Here is a 22,211-nt window from a genome sequence, read left to right on the forward strand (position 1 = left end):
AAACATTATTAACATTTTATTTTAAACCATTTTAAAGTTATAATATATAATCTATTATATCTTGCATCTAAAATTTATCACGGTTATTTATTATTCTTAAGTTAAAAGTTCTGTAATTTTGTAAGTCAATTTTTAAATAAAATAATTACTTATTTGAATTTACCATATTTTCTAGACTGACTTCAATACAAAAATCATAATAGGTATAAATTTTAGTTATTAATAATAATCTAGACTACTATTTTAGACTAAGACACAAACTTAAAACAACAGTCTATATACGCTTAAGTGTTATGCAATTATAATAATTTTATTACTCTTATTGTTAAGAGCTATAAACTTTTTTCTGTATGTTAGAATAAAATCTATAATGTTTCAAAACTTAAAAACAAACTTATTGAAGTGTTTGTTTCTGAAAAATCAATGCTTTGTTATTACGTAGCGTCACTTCGTAATTTTTTTTATCGACAAAATTTGCTAATATGTTAAGTTTTTTGTGTATTTTACATACACAAATATATTTTTTGTATATCCTGAGGTTAAAAATCTAGAAGTCAAATTATTAATATCTATTATTTTTATCAAATGTTTAGTCACAGGTTATACTTTAAAAACCTTAATAAAATTATTAAAAAGAAGCTAAAGTTTATTCATGTAAAAATTTTAATTTAATCAGAAGATCACAGTAAGCTTAGTTTTACAGCCTAGCTAATTCTAGTAAGTGCTACATGACTATTCAAATTCTGACAATTCAAATTGCGACAATTTAAAGTACGACAACTCAAATTCGGACAATTCAAACTACAACAATCTCAATTCAGACCATCCCAATTCCAATATTTAAAATTTTGAAAGTCAAGTTGTGACAATTTATATTTCGATAACTTAAATTCAGACAATTCAAAATCAAACAGCAACTTATAATCCGACGATTGAGGTCCGACAATTTTTATTTTGACATTTTATATGCCGACAACTGACACTCCGATAATTAATTACAAAAACTATAAATAAAGTTTAAAGAGTTAATTATTTTTATAGCTAATAACCTTTTTTCAGTTTTTGTTATTAAAATTATGATAGTATAAATTGTTTTATTCATTTTTATCTTAAATAAAAAACTTTTAAAATAATTAAAATATTAACAAAGTAAAATGATCTTATATAACAAGTTAAACAACAAGAATTATTTTTATCGTAATTTTTAATTATATTTCTCATTTCTTGTCGTTTTTTATTGATATGTTTTTAATTAGTTAAATTTTAATTTTAAGTCTTCAAAAAATAGTAGTTTAAAAATAAATTTCTTAACATATTTATTAAGATGAGTTTAATGGTGTTGAAGTTTTTTTTTATACCATTAGACTGAATACATATTTCAGAAAAATTCCAGTTTTCACTATTTTAATTTTTCAAATATACAGCTTTTTATGCAAAAATTAAATATTTTCTAGAAATTTTTATTTTTAAGAGACTTTTATTGTCATGTTTTATGATATAGTAATATATTTTTTTTCCAGTTTATTATTGTTTTATAATATATGACCCATACAAGTTTTACCTAAACTCTTAGCACTTGGGAAAAAATCCTTAAATAGCGTTATTAAGAACTTAGGAAAAACTTGTATGGGTCATATATTTAAAAAAAATAATAGACTGGGAAAAAATGTTACAACAGCAAAAAACATAACTATAAAGTCTGTTAAAATAAAAGTTATTTGAAATTTTATACAAATGCAAAAATAAATATATTTACTTAATAAATACTAATTATTTACTTCTTTATCAAAAACTAATGAGTGTTAATAACTTTTATTTAGTGTTTTATTAATTACGTAACGGCAAAGAAGTATTTTAATTTATTCGTTTTTATCTGATTTAAATTTGATAACTTTGTACAAACAGTTAAGGTTAAGGTTTGAGTTTTTGCCTTTAAATATAAGGGTTTAAATTTTTCAATTAAGTTTTTAGTATATTCAATTTTGTAAACTAGAAATAAATATTTAGTACAAGTTTCAAAACTCTTAGTGAGTTTATAATAGTTAAATAATGTTGTACCCCTTTTTTTCCTGACTAAACAACATTCAATTAAGGCTAACTCTGTTGATTTCAGATAATGCAATAAAAAAGAGAAATTGATTTATTATTTTAAAAATTTATAAGTTTTCTTACTTATGTTAATATCAAATGTAAACAGCTATCTAACTGTAATAAATTCGTATTAGTTTATTTAATCGATCGTGGCAATTTATTTTTTATAATTTTAAGTTTTATGACATATTAATCGAAAAAAATAGTTATTTAAAATTTAATTTACATATATAAATACTAGTTATTCTATTAAATAATTACGTTGTGTAGACAACACATTAAAAACTTACACTGAATGTATTATCTAACTATATATATATTTGAGTGTTTAACTGTTTTCGTTTCTACTAATAATTTAAATGCATTTTATGTATAAGAAAATAGTTTTAAAACACTTAAAAAAATATAAAATGATTTCATGATAGTTAATTTTGTTTTTTTATTCATTTTATCAAACGAACAAATTCGATCTAACTTATACCTAGTGATATTGAATTAACCTAAAGACATCTCTAAACTCTCTTTGTAGTAACAAAAGTATAAGCTCTATAGGGTACAGAACAAACGTTTTTGAATATACTTTTTAAATGACAACAAACACGTAATGATACCTTTCACTATATATATTCAAAATTACTACTTTTAACTAAGTTGTATCTTTCGTTTTATAAATAAGTCCTTAAATAACTCAAAGAAGGTATTAATTAAAAAGCTAAAAATCGTGAAAGTCTTTAAAAATATTGTATATCTAACAAACTACGAAAAAAATAGTTTAATCTTCTACTATTTATTTAAAGATTTGTTTTATCCTTTTAAAACATTTTAAAGTATATGTAGCGTGTAGTTAATCTTTAATTTTATAAATCTTCAAATTAAGAATTTATTTAAAAGTTAATCATTATCTTTACATTATATTAAAGAATGATAAGTTGGTTTTGTATTTTTACAACTAGAAAACACAAAAACTAATTCTTAAATGATTAAACAATGTTAATAAAGATTTTATTTAGATTAATTACAAACATATCTAATATAGTATTTTTATGCTGCTTCTTGTAGCAGCTACAAACTCAAAATTTAAAGACCGGCTAATAGTGAGTATTTTAGTTCTTTATATCAGTTCAGGTTGAAGTTATCGTTTGTTGTTATATCTAATTTAAAATAAACATTTATTAGACTTAAAAGCTAACAAGCTCTTTCACAACTCAATAATTAAAATATTCTTTAAGTTCTTTTATTACTGCTAAAACAATAGGCTTTTTTTTCGACTATGGAAAGCGAACATTTTTTTAAACTTAACTAAAAAGTATATTAAAAAATACGACCAAAAACGACATTTATATAGAAGAACAATTTTAAATTTTATAAAAAGCGTGTTTTTAGTATTATTAGTGTCGTTTTTGTTCTATTTTCTAACTTACTTTTTAATTTAGGTTTCTGTATTTTTTTTACTTTCTTTAATGTATATAATTTAACAATTTTCTAAAATACATAGTTTTAAATCAGCAAAGAATAACTTAGATCTAATTTAAAGTTTTTAAACAGACTATTACACTAAACTCACTATGACGTAAGTATTTTTAGCTAGACATTTCAAAACCATTGTACATACAAAATTCACTATAAAGATTATTCTGACTATGCTAAATCAAATTAATTAATAATGTATTTTAAATGAATAATTTAGTTTAACTTTTTTAGTGAAAACCATTTATTTATTTATTTCTTCTATTAAATATTTTTATAACCTTAGATTAATAAAAACGTTTTGTTATATTAATATGAACAGTTCTTTAAATAATATTTTATAAAAAAAAAAATATTGGTTAAAAACTCTTTGTTTAAATTTATCTTTTTTACATAATAGAGAAGTTTGTATTCAGTAAGAAATTATTTAATTCATTTAAGCTTTAATCACCGTAACAAAGGATTTCACAGATAAGTACTTCAGTAAAGTTCATATATATCCTGAAAAATAATTTAAAACGTCGACAAATTTAGAGTTTATAGCTACTATAAATGGGAGTATAAAACTTGTATATATGTACATCGCAACAAAAATTGACTAAACATATTTTTATTTGTTGAGAACATAGATTTTAGTTTTTGGTGTAGTCTATAAAGTGACATATTTATCATTTATCTAGTGTAGTCAAAAATAATAAGATGCTCCGTTCAGCAATTACTTTTTTGATAAATCACAAAAATATCATAGTTTTAAAAATAAGCGTCTTTTACATGGCATATGTTTTGTAACCTAAGAAAATATGCATATAAAATAATCAGAACAAAAAAAATTTTTGTTTCAAGTTAATTAATATTCTAAAAGTAAAACTAATTTTGTAGAAACGATCACAAGCCTATAATAAAATTGCATTTGATTTTATAAAGTATCGAGTTAAACGTTTATATTACTTCAATAGAACGTCTCTAGTTTATATTATCAAACTCAGTATTAGTTTTCAAATTGGTTTGTTCTCAAAGGAACGTAGAACTTTTTAGTTTATAAATTAAACTGTTGAAACACAGATTATGTTTTAAAACATCATAATAAATATTTACCTTTTTATACCTACCATTTTATTTTGCACTATTAATTAACACTACTAAAATAACTCATTTTTACATTATAAGCATTTGTCTGTTTATTATGTAAAAATTTATGTAGCAGTTTTATGTTTTCGTCAGTGTTTAAATTTTTGAGCGTAAACATAAAACACAACTCATATCATGCTATCTACTTAGAAAATCATATATCAAAAACATTAATTTTAATAATTGTTTAAATAAATGTTGTTAATAATAGATTAATACGAACCTAATCTCAAAATTTAAAGCTTCTTAAACTAGAAGTATAAATATACTAGTATAAACTAATCTACCTGAAAGTAAATATAATTATGGTATATATCATATTGTTTAACCGATACGACAAGATTTAAATTAATTGTTATGTAAAATCAGAGCAAAAACAGTTTAATGTAAAGACTCTATTTTAAACATATAACGGATGTACTCTTTTTAGATTTTTGTACTTCAAATATTGAACACATTAGTGCTAATAGCGGCTATCAATGTCTTTAGGTTTTAGTTTATATTTTTTAATTTTTTTAATTTTCCGGTTTGAGTAGTTGTTTAAAAACCAAATAAATTTTTTTTGACACTAGTTAAAATTTTGGTAAAAAATAGGTATCATCAACTTTTAATTTATATAAAAACACACAGTTATTTACATACATACAATAAGTAACTATAAATATATTTTAATAATATTTTACAATTCTACGTTGCTGAAATCTATTAATAAAGTTTTAAGTGAATGTGTTTTTTAAGATCTTATTGTAACTCTAGTTGCTACAAAACATTTCATAAACTAGTACTTCTTTATGTTTATTGATATATTTAAAATAATCTCCTAAAAGATAAAGTTTGTTGGACACTATATTTCCTGGTAATATGAGTTTACAAAGTCTTAAGCGTATTCAAACTTTTTAGATTTAATTCACATTTATAAATTTACTATAAAATTATTCTTTAATTATAAACAAGAAGTATTATCACTTTAGTAACACTAAATAACTAAAATATTAAAACGTTTAATAAGTTTATGAAGTTAACTGTTTATAGCTTTAAAGAAGTTAATAAAAAACATCATATTTAGAAAAAAATAATTTATCAAAGCAAAACAAACCTTATTTAACGAACGTCACATTTAGATGTCAGAAAACGATTAGTTGTTAAATAACCATGTAATTTTTAACTGTAGCTACTACTTAATTCTTCTAAAAAAGCAGTTAAACTTTTGATAACTGTTTGACGTCACAGTATATCTCAAGTTATTTTATTTAAATTGCTTGTTAGAAAAACTATACATGTTGATTTTATCAAGTGTAAAAAACTATAACCATTAAATAACTACTTTGTGTACAAATTATTAAAATTCTTACTTACAAAAAAAATTATAACTTAATTTTTTTAATCAGAAAAAAGCATAAACTTCAAAAAAGATTATATTGGAATACATTTGTTTTTTTTCATTTAAAATTTTAAATGTCTAACAATATAATTTTAAACTTAAAAAAAATATTGTTTGTTGCTTATATTTAATTACAGCAGAATTGCTTTAATATGTTCTTTTTTTTTTCTTGTTTAAATTTTTTGTATAAAGACTTCTACTTATTTGTTTAAAAAAGTTTGTAGACAAATATATACTTTTTAGTTATAAAACATGTTAACTACGATCATTCTGGTATCTTAGATTATAAGTATTTTTATTTAAAACCCATTAATTTAGTTCAGATATTTTTTGTTTATAATGTTAAAAATGTTGTTTTTTGAGTTCACGTTGCTTGTAATTGAATTTTTCAAAATATAAAACATGTTTTAACCATTCTAGTACTTAAAAATTAAACAAATAAAAACTAATTATACTAAAATTTTAAGTATCAACAAAATATACGTTTTTTGGACTAAAAACTGTTTTATTTTTTTAATGTTATAAAAGCTAAAAAAGTACTGTAAATGTATTAAACGAGGTTAGTTATATACTTGTATATATAGTAAAAAAAATGTGGTTTTTAAATTTGTAGGTTAAAAATATTAGAAATAAACATGCTAAGTGGTTAACTAGATCTAACGCACATTTTAGTTTTATAGCTTTATTTATATCTTCACAAGTAGTAAATTTGAAAGAAACTAACAATGTTTTACTAATAGTAAAATACAACTAAGTAAATTTAAAAATCAAAGTGTTACACGAAAAAATCAATAATAACCTATAGTCGTTAATAATAATGCAAGGTTTTTTTTTCAACCTTGCAACCTATATTCTTAACTTGTAATATGTTTTTAATTGTCTAATATTCAAACATTTAGAAAGATTTAACAAAACTAGGTTAGAAAACACAGTAGTTTTTTAGATCAACTTATTTTCAAACTTATACACATGATTATTTTTGAATATTTGGCATATTAAAGAAGTTGTCAGTTTAAAGTTAAGATCTAAAGATTTATTATAGAATGCAACTATGAAATTTACAAAATATTGTAATCATATATTGATAGTACAATTTTATCATTATAAATTTGAGTTTAAACGTATTGATAAGTACTTATTGACATATTATATTAGTACCAATTTCTGATAGTTCAATACAACTCTTTATATTCACAAATTTGATGCTGTTTTTAAGTCATTATAAAACAGTTTAGTTTGTAGCTTCTATAAATAGGAGTAATAATGAAATTTTAAAGTTAAGTTATGTTTTTATCATATTTAAGTTAATTAAAAAAAAAATTAATATAAAATTTTCCAAGTACACTAATAAATTTATGTCTGATCGTTCAGGTAAGACTTTTGCGTCCATAACAGGATCGCTAATTTAATTATATCATACAAAAACTAGACCTTTATAGAATTTAGTTTGTTCATTTTTTCAACGTGTATATAATTTTTTTCTGTATAATATCGTAGCGAATAAAGGTTACTAACGAATAATAGGGTCACAAAGAAATTAAAATTATTAGATTGTTAGTAAAATGCAAACAAAAAGGTATATTGAAACAGTTTGTAGATTCTCAAAAAAAAAGAAAAGCAAAAACAATACATTCTAATTAATTTGTTTACTAAAATATCATCGAGATTTTTAGTTTTATTAATGACACGCATTTATACAAATCAATATTTTACACATTAAAGTAAAATGCAATTGGCTACTACTAAAAAACTGAACTAAAAAAATGAAAAAAATAACCAACAATGCCCTAATCTTGTAGTCGTTTGTTTTTTTAATGATAATGTAGTTTTTACCAAGAATAATTTCAAAGTTGTATACTTCATAACTAAACGCTGTAGTTAAATATTTATAAATGTAATATTTATAAGTTCTCTAATAATAATAAAAAAAAAGAATGATATAGTGACGACAAAATTAAAGTTTGCAGAATTTATTAATAAAGTAAAATTAAGCATTAACACTACTTTAATAATCAAAATGTATTGCAGTTGGAAGTCCTATTGTGACTAAAATGCTATTAAGATATAATGAAATCTTAAAGTATATAAAATTACTCTTATAAAATATAAAATTTCCTTTTATTTAGAACTAGATGTTTTTGAAAATAGGTCTAGTAGTGTAGATTGTCGTTTTTTTTTTGCAATTTATTTTGTAACTTTATAACAGGCTTTTTGTAGCTTTTCTTTTTTCTTTATTTTTAGTTTTCTTTCTACTGTAGACACCTTATCAATTATTATATTTTTCGGAGTTAAAAACCACATGAATCACACTAAAATCATATAGAAACTGATTAAATTTTATTTTTTATTTAAACACTGAACTGCAGGTTGAGGTATATTGGCTCTTACGATAGTTATTTTATTTGAAATGTTTTACCTCTAATATAAGGTACAATAAAGTGCTAAGGCTCAATAAGAGCATTAGCGTTAATTTTGTAGTCGTACGTTTTTAATGATAATGTAGATTTTAGCGAAACTAATTTTGAAGTTGAATACTTTTTCAACGAACGCTTTAAATAAAGTAGCTTCGTTAGTTCTATAAATGTTTTAGAAATACAAAAAATTATATTATTTTAAGTAATAAAAGTAAAGTAATAGCACTTTAATTAAACAGTAATGTTAAATAACATATAAGAGCACTTTAATAATCAAAAATGTTATGCATATCTATGTTGAAAGTCTTATTGTTATCAAATCGCTTTTATAAAAAAAATATGTAAAAAAATAGGTTTAAAAATTAATCATAAAGTATATAAACCTATTATTGTAAAAAGTTAAATAGCAAATCTATAAACAGTTTTGAAGTATACTTTTGTGAATTTACGTTAAGTAGTGCTGTTTGTTGTATTGTTTATATTTGTTTTGTTTTTAAATATTGGATAAACTAGTAAACTTAGAAAACATTTAGTAAACTTTAAGAACAATCTAATTATATGTTCAAGCAGTTGACTAATTAAAGTAATTGAGTATTGTAAACTTTTACAACTAAAAGCTATAATCTTAAACATTTGCACCTTTACGATTTATTATAAGGGTACAATAATAAATAGAACTCGTCGAAATAAATGTTTATGATTTTTGACTATATCAGTAAGACAAAACTCAAACATAAAATTTATTTTTTAATCCCCAGCTATCAAAAACAACTACTACAACTTTGTACTTAAAGTAATTAATAAATGTTTATTAGTTATTAGTATATTCAAAAGACTGTTTGGAAACAAAACAAAAAGTGATATAGCCAAAACAAAATGTGGGTCACTTAATAAAACAAAACATATATGGTTTTTATAAAATTTTAAATAAAAAAAAGACGGTTATAAACTACAGTTTAAAAACCAATCACACTGATAAAAAATAACTACTTGATCTATACAACTAGAAAAATATTTTTTAGTTTTAGTTTTTTGGAAAGTATTATTTATGATAAGAAACGTTCTTAAATGATAAATAAAGTAAGTTTGTTAAATACTGTTCTTGTTTAATTATTTTTTTAAGTAGCTTTTCTATATATAATTTTTTTGTTAAAAATGTATTGAAGTTTATCAATATCTATATAAAAAAAAAAACAGACTAATAAGAGAAAAATTACTTATAAAACAAACAGTTAGGTTAACTATTCTATTAAAAAAGTCCTTAAATAAAAAATAACTTCTAAGCTCAAGAAATTTACTAGTAATAAATTAAATTAAACTTCATCTGTTCACTAGTTTAAATTTCATAAATATTGATATCAAAGCTATTGCATATAGATAGGAAAATACTCAAAAAACTTGCAACATGTCTTTTATTAAAATTTGTAGCTTCTAGTTTTAGAGGTAAAATACAGAACGAAACTTTATTTTAATAAATTAAGCATTTACAAAATGTTAATTTTTTTATATATTTTTTTTGCTAGTTCAATATATTACGTAGGATAGTAATATCCTGTTACAATTTTTTTCTTAATTTGTTTTAATCAGTACTGTTTATGACATAATGTAAAAAAATATATTTTTAACAACTTCCTACAAAAAATAAATTGAAAAAATATAAACTGATAAAATTTTATGTTAACAAAAAATTTATAGACTGCCTATCAGTTTTGCTTAATCAAGTTGTATTTATATATAATTGTTTTGATAAAGTGTTTTTACAAATAAAGACTTTTTTTTGTAATCTGTTTTACAAAGCGTATTTTATAACTAACTTAAAAACTGGAGGGTTTTTTCCTTCAATGTTCCTAATTATTATTTCACCATTGATATTTATTTTGAGCGATTCTGTGTCGTTCAATAAAAAATTCAGAATTTATTTATCGTTGAATAATTGTTTTATTTTGATTATGCTTTGTAAAATGTTTATAAAATTTGAACTATAAAATGTTGTTATTTTGTTAAATGGCTGCTTTTTTTAAACTTGTTTTTATTTATTACAGTTTTCCAACTCTAGAAGATACAATCTTTAAAAAATTTTTTAACTATATTTTGAAATTTTTAAAACTTCTCATTAAATTTTGAGGCTACATTTGTGAAATTTTCTATATTTGCAACAACTAAAAACTAAATTATTAAAACAGATATTTTAAGAAAAAAAAATATTTTTGTTAAACTTCTTTTAACGTAAGTGCTAAAACAGTTCAATAATATTTAATTAAAATCAGTTCTACAGTGGTAACCTCTTCGATAAAATGTAGCTAAAATATTAAGACAATTAATTAGATAAATTAGACATAAGTAGGTGTCATTTATGCATGTAGTGACATTTTTCCACGATGACGTCTGATGTACAATGTTGTCACGAAAACAGTTTGTAACTTCAAAGCAAAGTAAAATAATATAATTTTTGATTTAGCTACCATTAGCTTAATTTATTTAATTTTTCATATCAGTCTTCTAATTGATTAAAAACATAAAAACTATATTATGATTAATTATTAGCATCCTGGGTAATTGATTTTTTAATTATATACAGATTTTTTGTGAACTGTTATACTTATCAAAGTATCAAAGTAGAATAGAATTTTAAGAATTTTATGGTAAAATATGTAGAAACAGTAACTATTGTTATATAAATTTGATATAATGATTTTAATTATTAAACAACTGAAAAATTTTTGATAATTTATTTATATAACTTCTAAAATTAGAAGTTTATAAATAATATTTTATCTCAGCCTGTTAAAAGAAAAACAGAGAAATATTTGTTTTAGAACGATTTAAAATAAAAACATAACATTAGTTTTAATTATTTTTATACAAGTTTTTTAAAAGTGAATACCTTTTTTTTTAAGTAATATGAAAATATCAAGAATAGCAGCTAGAAATAACTAACGAAAAAAAAATCTTTATATAAAACATAAAACATACAACTATAAAATTATCAGAAAATAGCACAAAAATACTTTTACTCTCAATTTTAGAAGCTAAAAACTTTATTATCTATACAAAAGCCATATTATTAATGACTACATTTTATTTAAAGCAAAATACTAAAATGCTTGTCGTGATTTATTAGTTATTACGATTTTCAATATAAACAAGATATATCAATTTTTATATAAGCTTTACTAAATAATTACGCTTTATGTACTACATATTAATGAATTTAAAATTTTCTAATATATAATTTAAAAAGAGAAAATATATATATTGTTCTTTTATTATTAAAAAATTAAATTTACAAACTGTATAAAGTAAGTTAAATAAAAACATGTTGTACAGTAATTTTCTTTTATTGTACCAACATATGTTTCTGTGTGTTAACGAATAAACACACTTCAACTAGGTTCTGTAAGAATTAATTACTGTAATGAAAGAATAGAAGCATAGAATAAAGTGGGTGTATACATGTTTTTATTTAAATAAAAAAACTACTACAAATAATAGTTAATAATACGTAAAATACTTAATACTGAATCCGACTGTTATAAAACTCTATAATATTTGTAGTTATTAAGACAACAACACTTAAAGTAAACTAAAATACAAAACAAAACAACAAATATAATATAAACAAAGCACTCACGTTAATGAAAAGATAATCTGATTCAAATTTACTTTTATTAATGAATGAACGAAATACATTCATTACATCTAAAAACTTCGTCACAGTATAAATGAGGTTATTTCAACTGTTTAATTTGTATTGCAAAGATTATTAATTAAGCTTTTATGTTTGAATATATTGTGAACAAAACAAAACATCAACCATTAGTTAGTGAACAATAAAACTTAAAAATACTTAACAACGATGAAGATAATAAAAGCCACAGAAACTCAATGTAACTTGTATATTATATATTAAATGCTTGTAAAGATTAAATCAAAGTTATATACAATTAGGAAGCAGATTTAGTTTAATGGTAAAAATCAAAAATGTAAAAAATTATAATTTTAGAAATCAAAACTTAAAAAAAAAAGTTGTTATTGAGCTTACAAAGTAGTGACCGATAGTTAAGTTGCAGCGTTATACATAAAATAAAGACTTAATTTACATATATATTTTATTTAATAATTATCAAAATTATATAAAAAAAAATAAATATTTAATTGGTTGATAAAGTAGCAGTCGGGTGTTTAAATTAAATATCACGTACCGATATTTTAAATATTTACAACTATTTAAAAAAATTCTCAGAAAATAATATTTGTTAAAAAGACTCTCTTTTAAAATGTAAATACCTATAAAGATGAAAAGTAAATACATATAACAAAGTATAACAACGCATTAATTTATTTAATGCAAAAACAAATAAATAAAACACTCTCTCAAGTTTTTTGTGATAGTTTATACGTATTACACTACTTTTCGTCAGAACTTAACAGTAGAACAATTCTTAAACTATGAATAAGTTTTTAAACAAAAACACAAAAAGTTAAAACTAACAAAGTAATAAGCACAATAAATAATCAGTGTAAAGTAATAAATAATTAAACTCAATTACTACTAACGGATAAAAAATAGATAATTTAACTAAATAAAGACACTTTATAATCAAAATCCTTCTGTTTACACAGATCTGGTTTCTCCAAAAATATAGAGATAGCCTCCAACTTCACGAGATCAAACACACTATTGCAATGATGGATTATTCTAAATCTGGATATGTCATATTTCCTAGCACAATCTCTATTATTTATTAGATGTTCTGCAACTGAAGATCTTTTTGCTGCGTTTTTTGTTGCTATTGTCTTTATTTCAGGTTCTTGTTCGAACAATTCATGTTGAAATAACTGTCAATAACATCCACGATTTGTATTTTTACCGGTAAGCATAGCATTTTCAGTTGATATTCCTAATCAACGACCAAAAAGTCATATAAATAAATCATTACTAAAATAAATTTCGCTTACAATGTTTGTTAATACTTTGTTTTACAACTATTTAAAAAAATTCTCAGAAAATAATATTTGTTAAAAAGACTCTCTTTTAAAATGTAAATACCTATAAAGATGAAAAGTAAATACATATAACAAATTTGTACTAGATACGATTTTGTCTAGTTTAACAGTTTAAACTTTATATACCACTTTTAATGGTATTAATAAATATATATAAGTAAGTATACCAACTAAGTGTGTTGTTACTTTATATTACTCTGATCGATTTCTAAGTTGTTTGTTTCAAAGCAAATTAAAGGCCATCATAAAATATCTAAGTTTCAATAAGTTTTTACCTCATCTAGATTAATTGTATGTAACTCCAATCAAAATTTTAAGTCAAAAACTTTTTATAATTTAACAGCATTAATGACTTGTAAGATTTATTTATAATTTGACAATACTAAGATTTCAAAATAAATTAGTATAAACTTAAAAAGTAAAAACAACTAATTGCTTAAACCATTTCTTTACCATAAGAACTAGTATATTATTCTTAACAAAAAATTCAAACTAATGATTAATTCTTAAATTTATTAAGCTAAAAGTCTGATAACTTATTTATCATTGTAAAAATAATAGCTTTCTAGTATAACGCTTAGAATGTAAAAAATTAAAAACACTATTTTTTAACTTTAACCTAGACTTTTATTATCGAAAGAATTTTTTATATATTCAAAGGTCATGAATAGAAAAAAAAACCTTGCAAGTTAAAAAACTAAATTTTAAAACTTAAGTAAAAAAATCAAATAAATTAACTCAAAAGTATACTTTCAAATATTGAGTTACACTATAAGATTGAAAATTTAGTATAAAAAATAATCACGATCAAGTTTTTGAATTTAATTAATACTATAAGTGTAATTTTTATAATTAAGTTTTGTTTTTAATAGCTTTTTGTTGTAAAGAATATATTCAATATAAAGTTTAAAAAAAAATAAAGAACTTTTTCTTGTACTATAAATTATTTGTTTAACATATATGAAAAGATATTCTTTGGAGTGTTTTAGAAAAATACAACGGTCAGTTTTTTCTAAAATTCTTTCTTCTTATTAAATAAACCGCATACTTTAAAATATTTTCTCTAGTCTATATATCTGAGACTTAAGAATATACTTTTTTCTTACGCGCATAAGTTTATTAAGTTTTTATGTTTTATGAAAGAAAACAAGCCAAACTACTATAAGATTTTTTAAACTTTGTTTGTAAATAGATTTTTGTTGCAAAGAAAATACTAAATATAAAGTTTAAAACACAAAAAGAACTCTTTCTTCTACTTTAAATTTTTTTTTCAACGTATATGAAATGATAATCTTTAAGGTGTTTTCGAGTAATACGTCGGCCAATTCTTTCTAAAATGCCTACTTCTTATTACAAAAACCGCATAATTTAGAAAAAAATTGTGAGTAAATTTCTCAATATAAATATCTTAGAAATTAACTACTATACACTTTTCACAACGCAAAGTTTATTAAGCTTTTAAAGTTTACTAGAATGTCAATAACAAACAATTTAAAGTCTTTTGAATTTATTATATTTTTCGTCTGTTACTTAATTGAACAACACTATACTGTTTAATAATAAAAACTTTTAACCTAAAACAAACAAAAGTTTACATTTTTCAATATTCAGTTGCTATATCAAATTGATATATCATTTTTGTTAGAACTCAAATTGAAATTCACAAAATGGAGAGAATGACAATAAGTTTCAAAAAAAAAAAGAAAAAAACAGGAAGCAAAAAGGAGTGATGCAAAGTTAGTTAAGATTTAAGTTTTTTATATACGAAATATAAATAACTACACGAAGAGTCACTTTTGTAAGACGAGACTTTTTCACGAAAGTCTTTTTGCAAAAGAGTAAAAAATAAAAGAAAAAACAAGGAAAAATATACGAAAAATATTGCCGACCAATTGTAACAATTAGGAGAAACAGAGATCTAAAAAAAAGATAGAAAAGTGTAAGTTTAAATTATGAAATATTGAACCAGTAAAAAAAACTAGGGTTATGGTTAGTGGTAAAGGTAATAGTATAAATAAGTAAGTAAAAAAATAAATAAAAATGAATTTTTTAAACTATATAAATGAAAAATAGGTTATAACACGTGCAAAATTACTTTCTAGTTTAACAGCAAATAAGTTAAACAAAAATTAAAAATATCTATGTCAAAGACAACAACATAGTAATCATATAACTTTTGTTTATAAAATAACTATGTTAAATATTTTTTTTACGTTCAGTATTTTAATTTATTTTATAAATTCAAAAACGGTCTGTGTAGTAAAACAAAAACAGATAAATTTCAATAGCTTAGAATAAAAAGTAAAGGGGAAAGCAATCATTTGAAACACACTCTACACATCTGTAGTTGGTGATAAACAGCAAACAAAAAGTTATGAGGTATTTAACTTTTTATAGAAATTTTGTCGGAGGAGGACATAAGTTTTTTAATGTCCTTAAAGAGGGCTCTATAAAAAAGTTTAGGAAACCCTGATTTAAAGTCACTGTATAAATAACAAAAACTGACCGTAGTTTTTAGAATATTTAAAAAATACTAAGCCAAACATAGCTTAATTCTTAATATTTTATTTTTAAAGAACTTATTTATTTTTTTACAGTTCCCTAAAAAATTTACTAATTTGACTTTATTATCTGGACTATAATACTTTTTCTTTTAAACTTTTTAACTATTTTAATTTTGTTTTGATTTTTGTTAGTATCTGTATTTAATGACTGTTTTTTTAAATAATATTTATTTGTTTTACCAAAAATTATAATAATATTATAATAGTTATTGTTATAACTACTCAAAATAACTACATTAATTTAAAGTGTTTATAAACAAATAGACAAATAGAAGCTACGGATTATAGATAAACTTACTTTCACAAAAAAATTTTAAAAACGGATTTAATGTTATGAATTAAATCAATCTATGAACATTTTATTAACTTCTAATTATAGAAGCTACTAACTAGAAAAATAGATGGGTGCCAACTTATAAGACAAATAAGTTGAATGAAAACATTAACCCGCAAGTTGTGGTATTTCTTTTAACAACTTAACTTTTATTTTAATTTTTAATGTAAGTAGCATAAAAATTTTACAATTAAGTTTTAACTTCAAGTTTATTAAACTTAAATGTGTATATACTTATTTTAGTTTTTAGTTCGTTAAAGGAAAAAACTAGAGACTAGAAATTACAGGAAAAGAAAACCAGTTTGTTTACTTGTGATCATTATGAAAGCATGAAACATTTTTAAAGCAGTTAACTTGTTTAAATTGTTATTATATTGTTTTTAATTGGTTCCTTCGTTTAGTAGCTCTCTGTAATCTAAGGTGTTAAATTTTTGTTAAAAAAATTATGTTGCCTTACTAAAATAACTATTTATACAGTTAAATTATAAATAATGCAAAAAATTTAAATGTCACAAACGTAGGTCTTTAAAGCTTATAGTTTAAATAACTTTTAAAAATAAAACACATACGAAATGTTTCAGTTTAATAAAATTGAAAATATAGCCTAAAAAAATAAAAAAAAAATATATATATAAATTAACAAAACTAATAAGCAGGCGTTATAAAAACTATACAGTTTGTATATATAATGCAAGTAAAAAAAGTATGTTCTAACAAAAAACAAGTTCTCTAATTAAGTATAGTTTTTCAATACTTTACTAAACTTTTATGAATTATTATTTATGATAACTACGTTTATAACTATATAGGTTTTTTTAGTTTTCTGAATATATTTTAAAAACCTATTGCTTAGTTTTTTTATTACCATTATACTTCATTTGAAATTACAAAGCTTATTTAGCTACGGTGATAAACAATTTAACATTTTTAATCTTATAATGAGGTTATAATGAAGGTTTTTAGCTTTTCTATTTCCGATAAAAAGCTTTGTTTTTAAAAACATAAACTATTTATTTTTACTTTATTTTTTAAATAAAACTTCATTTAAAAACTTTAACAACATAGCTTTTATTTAACAATATAGTAAATAATTATACTGTTTATTTGCAAAATACAACTTAATACTATATTTGTACAAGTTTTCAACATTTTCTCCAGTATTAAAACAAAATTTTATATATTTTATTTAAAAGTTATAAGCTACAAACTTAAAAAGCATTAAATATTTAGAATTTTTAAGTTTCTTATTAATTATATACAGTACATTTTGAACCAATTTTTCTGAGCTTTTAACTAAATTGTTAAAAAAAGGAAATTAAAAGTTTAAGACAAACTTTGATTGTAATGCTTACTTGTTAAGTTGAGTGGCTTTTGTCTTAAAAAAAAAACAACAGTGATATAATTTACCTTTATGTCGCTTTCTAAATATTTGTTGTACAACCAGTACTTTTACTTTAAATTTTTTCAAATATTTACTTAAATTTTACCCTTTAAAACTTTAACGGTTTGTATACAAAACAAAAAAACACGTAATAATTAAGAAGTACAAAATTTTTTTTTTTAACTGTTATTTTAAAAAAACAACTTGCTGAACAAATTAATTATAATCAAAATGAACCAGATTAGTAAAAATATCTAAAATTAAAAACTTAACCGAACTATTTAAAGAAATTCACGAAGTAAAAAAGCAAGAATATAATTTATTTTGGATAATTATGAAACCAAATCTGAAAAACCATACAAAAAAAAAATATCTGCAAACTATGTTTATCAAAAACCTTAGAAATTTTAGAGGAAAGTAGAATCATATTAAAAGGAGAAACGTTCTTATGAAAACCTGTGGACGTAAAGCAAAATAAATTCTTAAAAACTGGCAAAAACAAAAGCAAAGAGTTTTATATATATAATAATTTGTAACTTTATATATAACAAAAGTAATAATGTATGTTGTACCAATTTCTATGTTTTTTTTTACCAAAACTTGTTTTTATTATTTTAAAACGTTATATTCGTTACAGTTTTAAAACTCTTAGCTTTAACCATAAATTTTGTTTTTATAGTTAATAGTCTACTGATTTTGTTACTTAAACCTAATTACTAAAAACAAACTAACTTACTTTACTTTAAAACAATTAAGACGCCCAACTACTTATCTAATTTTTAATATAAATATAGCCATATTTAGTGATTTTAAACGTTTATTTTGACTAAAGAAAACTGGTAATAATATCACTGCAAAACTCAAATTTTGAAATAAACTTAAAATCACTAAGTCGTTTAAATTAAATGGTAAACGTATTCGTACTATTATAAATAATTTATATTAGTATTAATATTTTTGTTAATATTATCAATAATATGATTAATAGAACATAATTTACTAAATTGAAAATATTTGTGTAAGAAATTCTTTAAAATCAGGTTAAAATTTAACAAAATAAACACTTTTAAATAAGTTGGTAAAAAAAAAGTCCAATTGTATTTTATTTTGCTTATAAAGTGAAACGTTTTCAAATGTGTACCTTTTACCATTTTTAACTAAATGCTTTCAATTTGGTTAAAAACCAAAATATAAGCCAAAACGTGTCATTCAAAATTTTGTTTGGTTTTAGTTTTTTTCACCATTAATATACTACAGATCACTACAATTTAATTTGTAGCTTCTGAAAATAGGAGTAGAAATGCTTACAGCTTATTTTATTTACTTTCTAAACAGGCATAATTGAATATTGAAAAAACAAATCGCTAGTAACTTTTAACTATCATTTATACTTTAAATTCTAAGTTTTTTACTTTCATGATTTTCTTTCATGATTGTTTTCATTTTATGTTTAAAACTTAACTTTTATTCTACGGAACTATTTTTTTTCTAAAGGAAAGTTAATCTAATTTTAACCATTAGGACTTACCTAAAGTTTAGTTTAAATTATTTTATACTTTACATTTTTTTCTCCTTTACTTATTTGTATCATGTAAAAACATAACTCACTTACGTCTAATAACTTTAAAAAGGTACTAAGTAAAGCACTTAGAACTTGATATGTTAAACTACTTTAGGGACTTTCTTATAGTAAAATGTTGCAACAAAATAGCTAGAATAATCAATGTAAATTAAAGTTGTAGTGTAAAAATACTTACAGAGCTATTTAAATGAAAATAATATAGGACTAAGGAAAATGAAGTAAAGTAAATAAATATTTATTTTGATTATTTTTAGTATCATTATTGAGAACTGTTTTAAAACTGTAAATACTTGCAAGTAGACTACACTGAATAATATTAAAATTTTAATGCTTTAAATTGTTAAGTAGCTAAAATCTTGAAAAATTTAAACTTAAATTTCAAAGTTGTTTAGCGCTGATGACTTAGGGATAAAAGCTTCATAATTTTCCCACACTTTTTGGTTCTTAGTTTTTAAGATATTATTATTTGTTAGCTTTTTCCAAATGGTGTGTTACCAAAGTTGTTTTTGTTCAAAAGATAGTTTTTGGTTTATTTTGTTTTAAATATTTAAAATTAAGTACTAATGGGGTAGGTAACACACTAACCTTTCCCAAAAAACCTTTATCATTGCAAGAGGTTTTAAATTAGTGTATTTTTACGGTAATAAAGTAAAGACAATCTATCAAAGTCAATAGTACATATCTGACCACTATTTGTTTTTTGATATTAAATCCCATGTATTTTATCTAACTTATTGGACAGAAAAAAAAAGTTAAACTTTCTTTTAAAATGTTGCTTTTGATTATAATTTTACATATTTAAATAAATTTACTTTATTTGAATAAGAAGAAGAAAATAGATCAACTTTGTTCCTTTTAATAAAGTAAAATGTTTTCAATTGTAACAACTAAAAATTAGTACTAAAAATACTATAAGTTTAGTTTTAATAACTTTAACAATGTTTTTAAAATTTTTTTAACTAAATTACCTGCAGTAATGCGAAAAACAGGTTTCTTTTACATCAAATTTTTGAAAGTTTTAATTTTATTGTTTTATGCATAACAAAAATTAAGTACTTTATGTTGAAAAATTTCTATGAAACTAAGTAATTCAAGTAAAAAGTATGCTAATCAAAAAACACAACTTTTGACAGTAATTTAGGTTAATCAACTTAGTAATATGTAAAATTTTGACATATAGTCTCAACCCTTATACTTTGTTAATATATACATATATGTTTATGTTTTTAAATTGCAAAGACATCGAAGAAACTTGTTTATTCTCATAGGTTACTTTTAATGATTGCTGATCTAGCTATCAAATACCCGGCACCTACTAAAGCATATGAGTTTACAAACCATCTCTTTTGTGTTTATATTTTAATACAGTAGCTCAGAGTTTATGTGAAAGTTTGTTTTTTCACTTACCGAGTACCTATGGAAGTAGTTTAACAGATCTCTTTAATCAAAGAAAACTATCGTCCATAAACATCAAATAACAAAAATTTTGTTATAATCATATTAATATAAAGTTATAGATAGGTGTTTTAAAGTTAAATTTTTGTTATTATTAATAAATATGTTAGTTTATTGCTTTATAACTAAATTTTTCTAAACTTGTTTTGAAGCTGATGAGTGCATTAGCACGAAACTCGAGTCCTTTGAGTTCTACATCTTGAAATAAACCTGTTTATTAATAAAGCCATAAAGTGGGCTCAGTGTTAAAGGTTTGATTTATCAAGTTCAATAACTTAATTCTTTATATATCTATATATATAATATATTGAAATGACAATTTAAAAAATGCTTGAACATATGTTTTAGAATGACAAAAAAGATTGTCTCTAATCTTCAGCCAGTTCAAATTTGAAATAAAAAGCACTTTGGTAAACAAAGATGCAAAAGTTTACAAAAAAACAAAAACAAAATGACGTAAGAATTGAACACTGTGCATTACAAATATTCAGTACAAAAATCGATCTACCATCTAACTAATCAAACCACTAAAATTAACGAAAACAACAGTTAATTGACTATAAAATACCTCAAAATTTGTTATATTTAAAAGGAGCTTTTTCATATGTCGACAAGACGGTATGAATTCGCTCCTCTTATTTAAACAACCTTTCTTTTTTAACGCCTACATAACGGCTGTTAATATAAGGTTATTTAGGTAAGAGAATTGAATTCTTATCGTGTTGTCAACATATGAAAAATCTTTTCCTAAAATACAACAAATTTTTTCTTTAAATTTTGAAACAATTTTTGTCAGATTTATATGCATTTTATAATATTATAGCTTTTCGATTACTTAAAATACCAGTAAACTGTTAATAATGCTAGACTTTTTAATTATGTTTAAGTGAAAATTTAAGGCTTATGGATAGAAAAAATAATTGCAGTAGAGTTGTGATTGTTTTATTGTTTCTAATTTTTGTAGCCCTGTTTGAAAACTCTTAGAATACTGAAAATTTTAAACTTTAATATTCTGAGGTTTGCCAAACTACTATTATAAATACAAATATTTTTTGTATATGTATCTTTTCTATATTATCAATTTTAAAGATTGAAAATCTATCAGGGATTTAAAGTTATTAAGCATTACGTAGGGTAATATTAAATTTGAGTTATAAATAGATCTATAAAAAAGAGATCAATAAAAACAGTTGAATAAAGTGGCCTGATGTTACTTTTTTTGGACATTTGTCAAGGTGATAGTTAGTCAGTCAAATTCTTAGCATTAGAAATAGTAGTTTTTCAGACACATATGGAGAAAATTGAGACAAAATTCGCAGTTTTACCTTTTAATAGTAAACCTATATGTATACAGGATTTTTGATAATTTGAAAAAAAAAACCTGAATGGCAATCACTAAAAGACCTG

Source organism: Thalia democratica, chromosome 1, assembly GCF_965202585.1.
Source record: "Thalia democratica chromosome 1, ktThaDemo2.hap1.1, whole genome shotgun sequence".
Classification (NCBI taxonomy): domain Eukaryota; kingdom Metazoa; phylum Chordata; class Thaliacea; order Salpida; family Salpidae; genus Thalia; species Thalia democratica.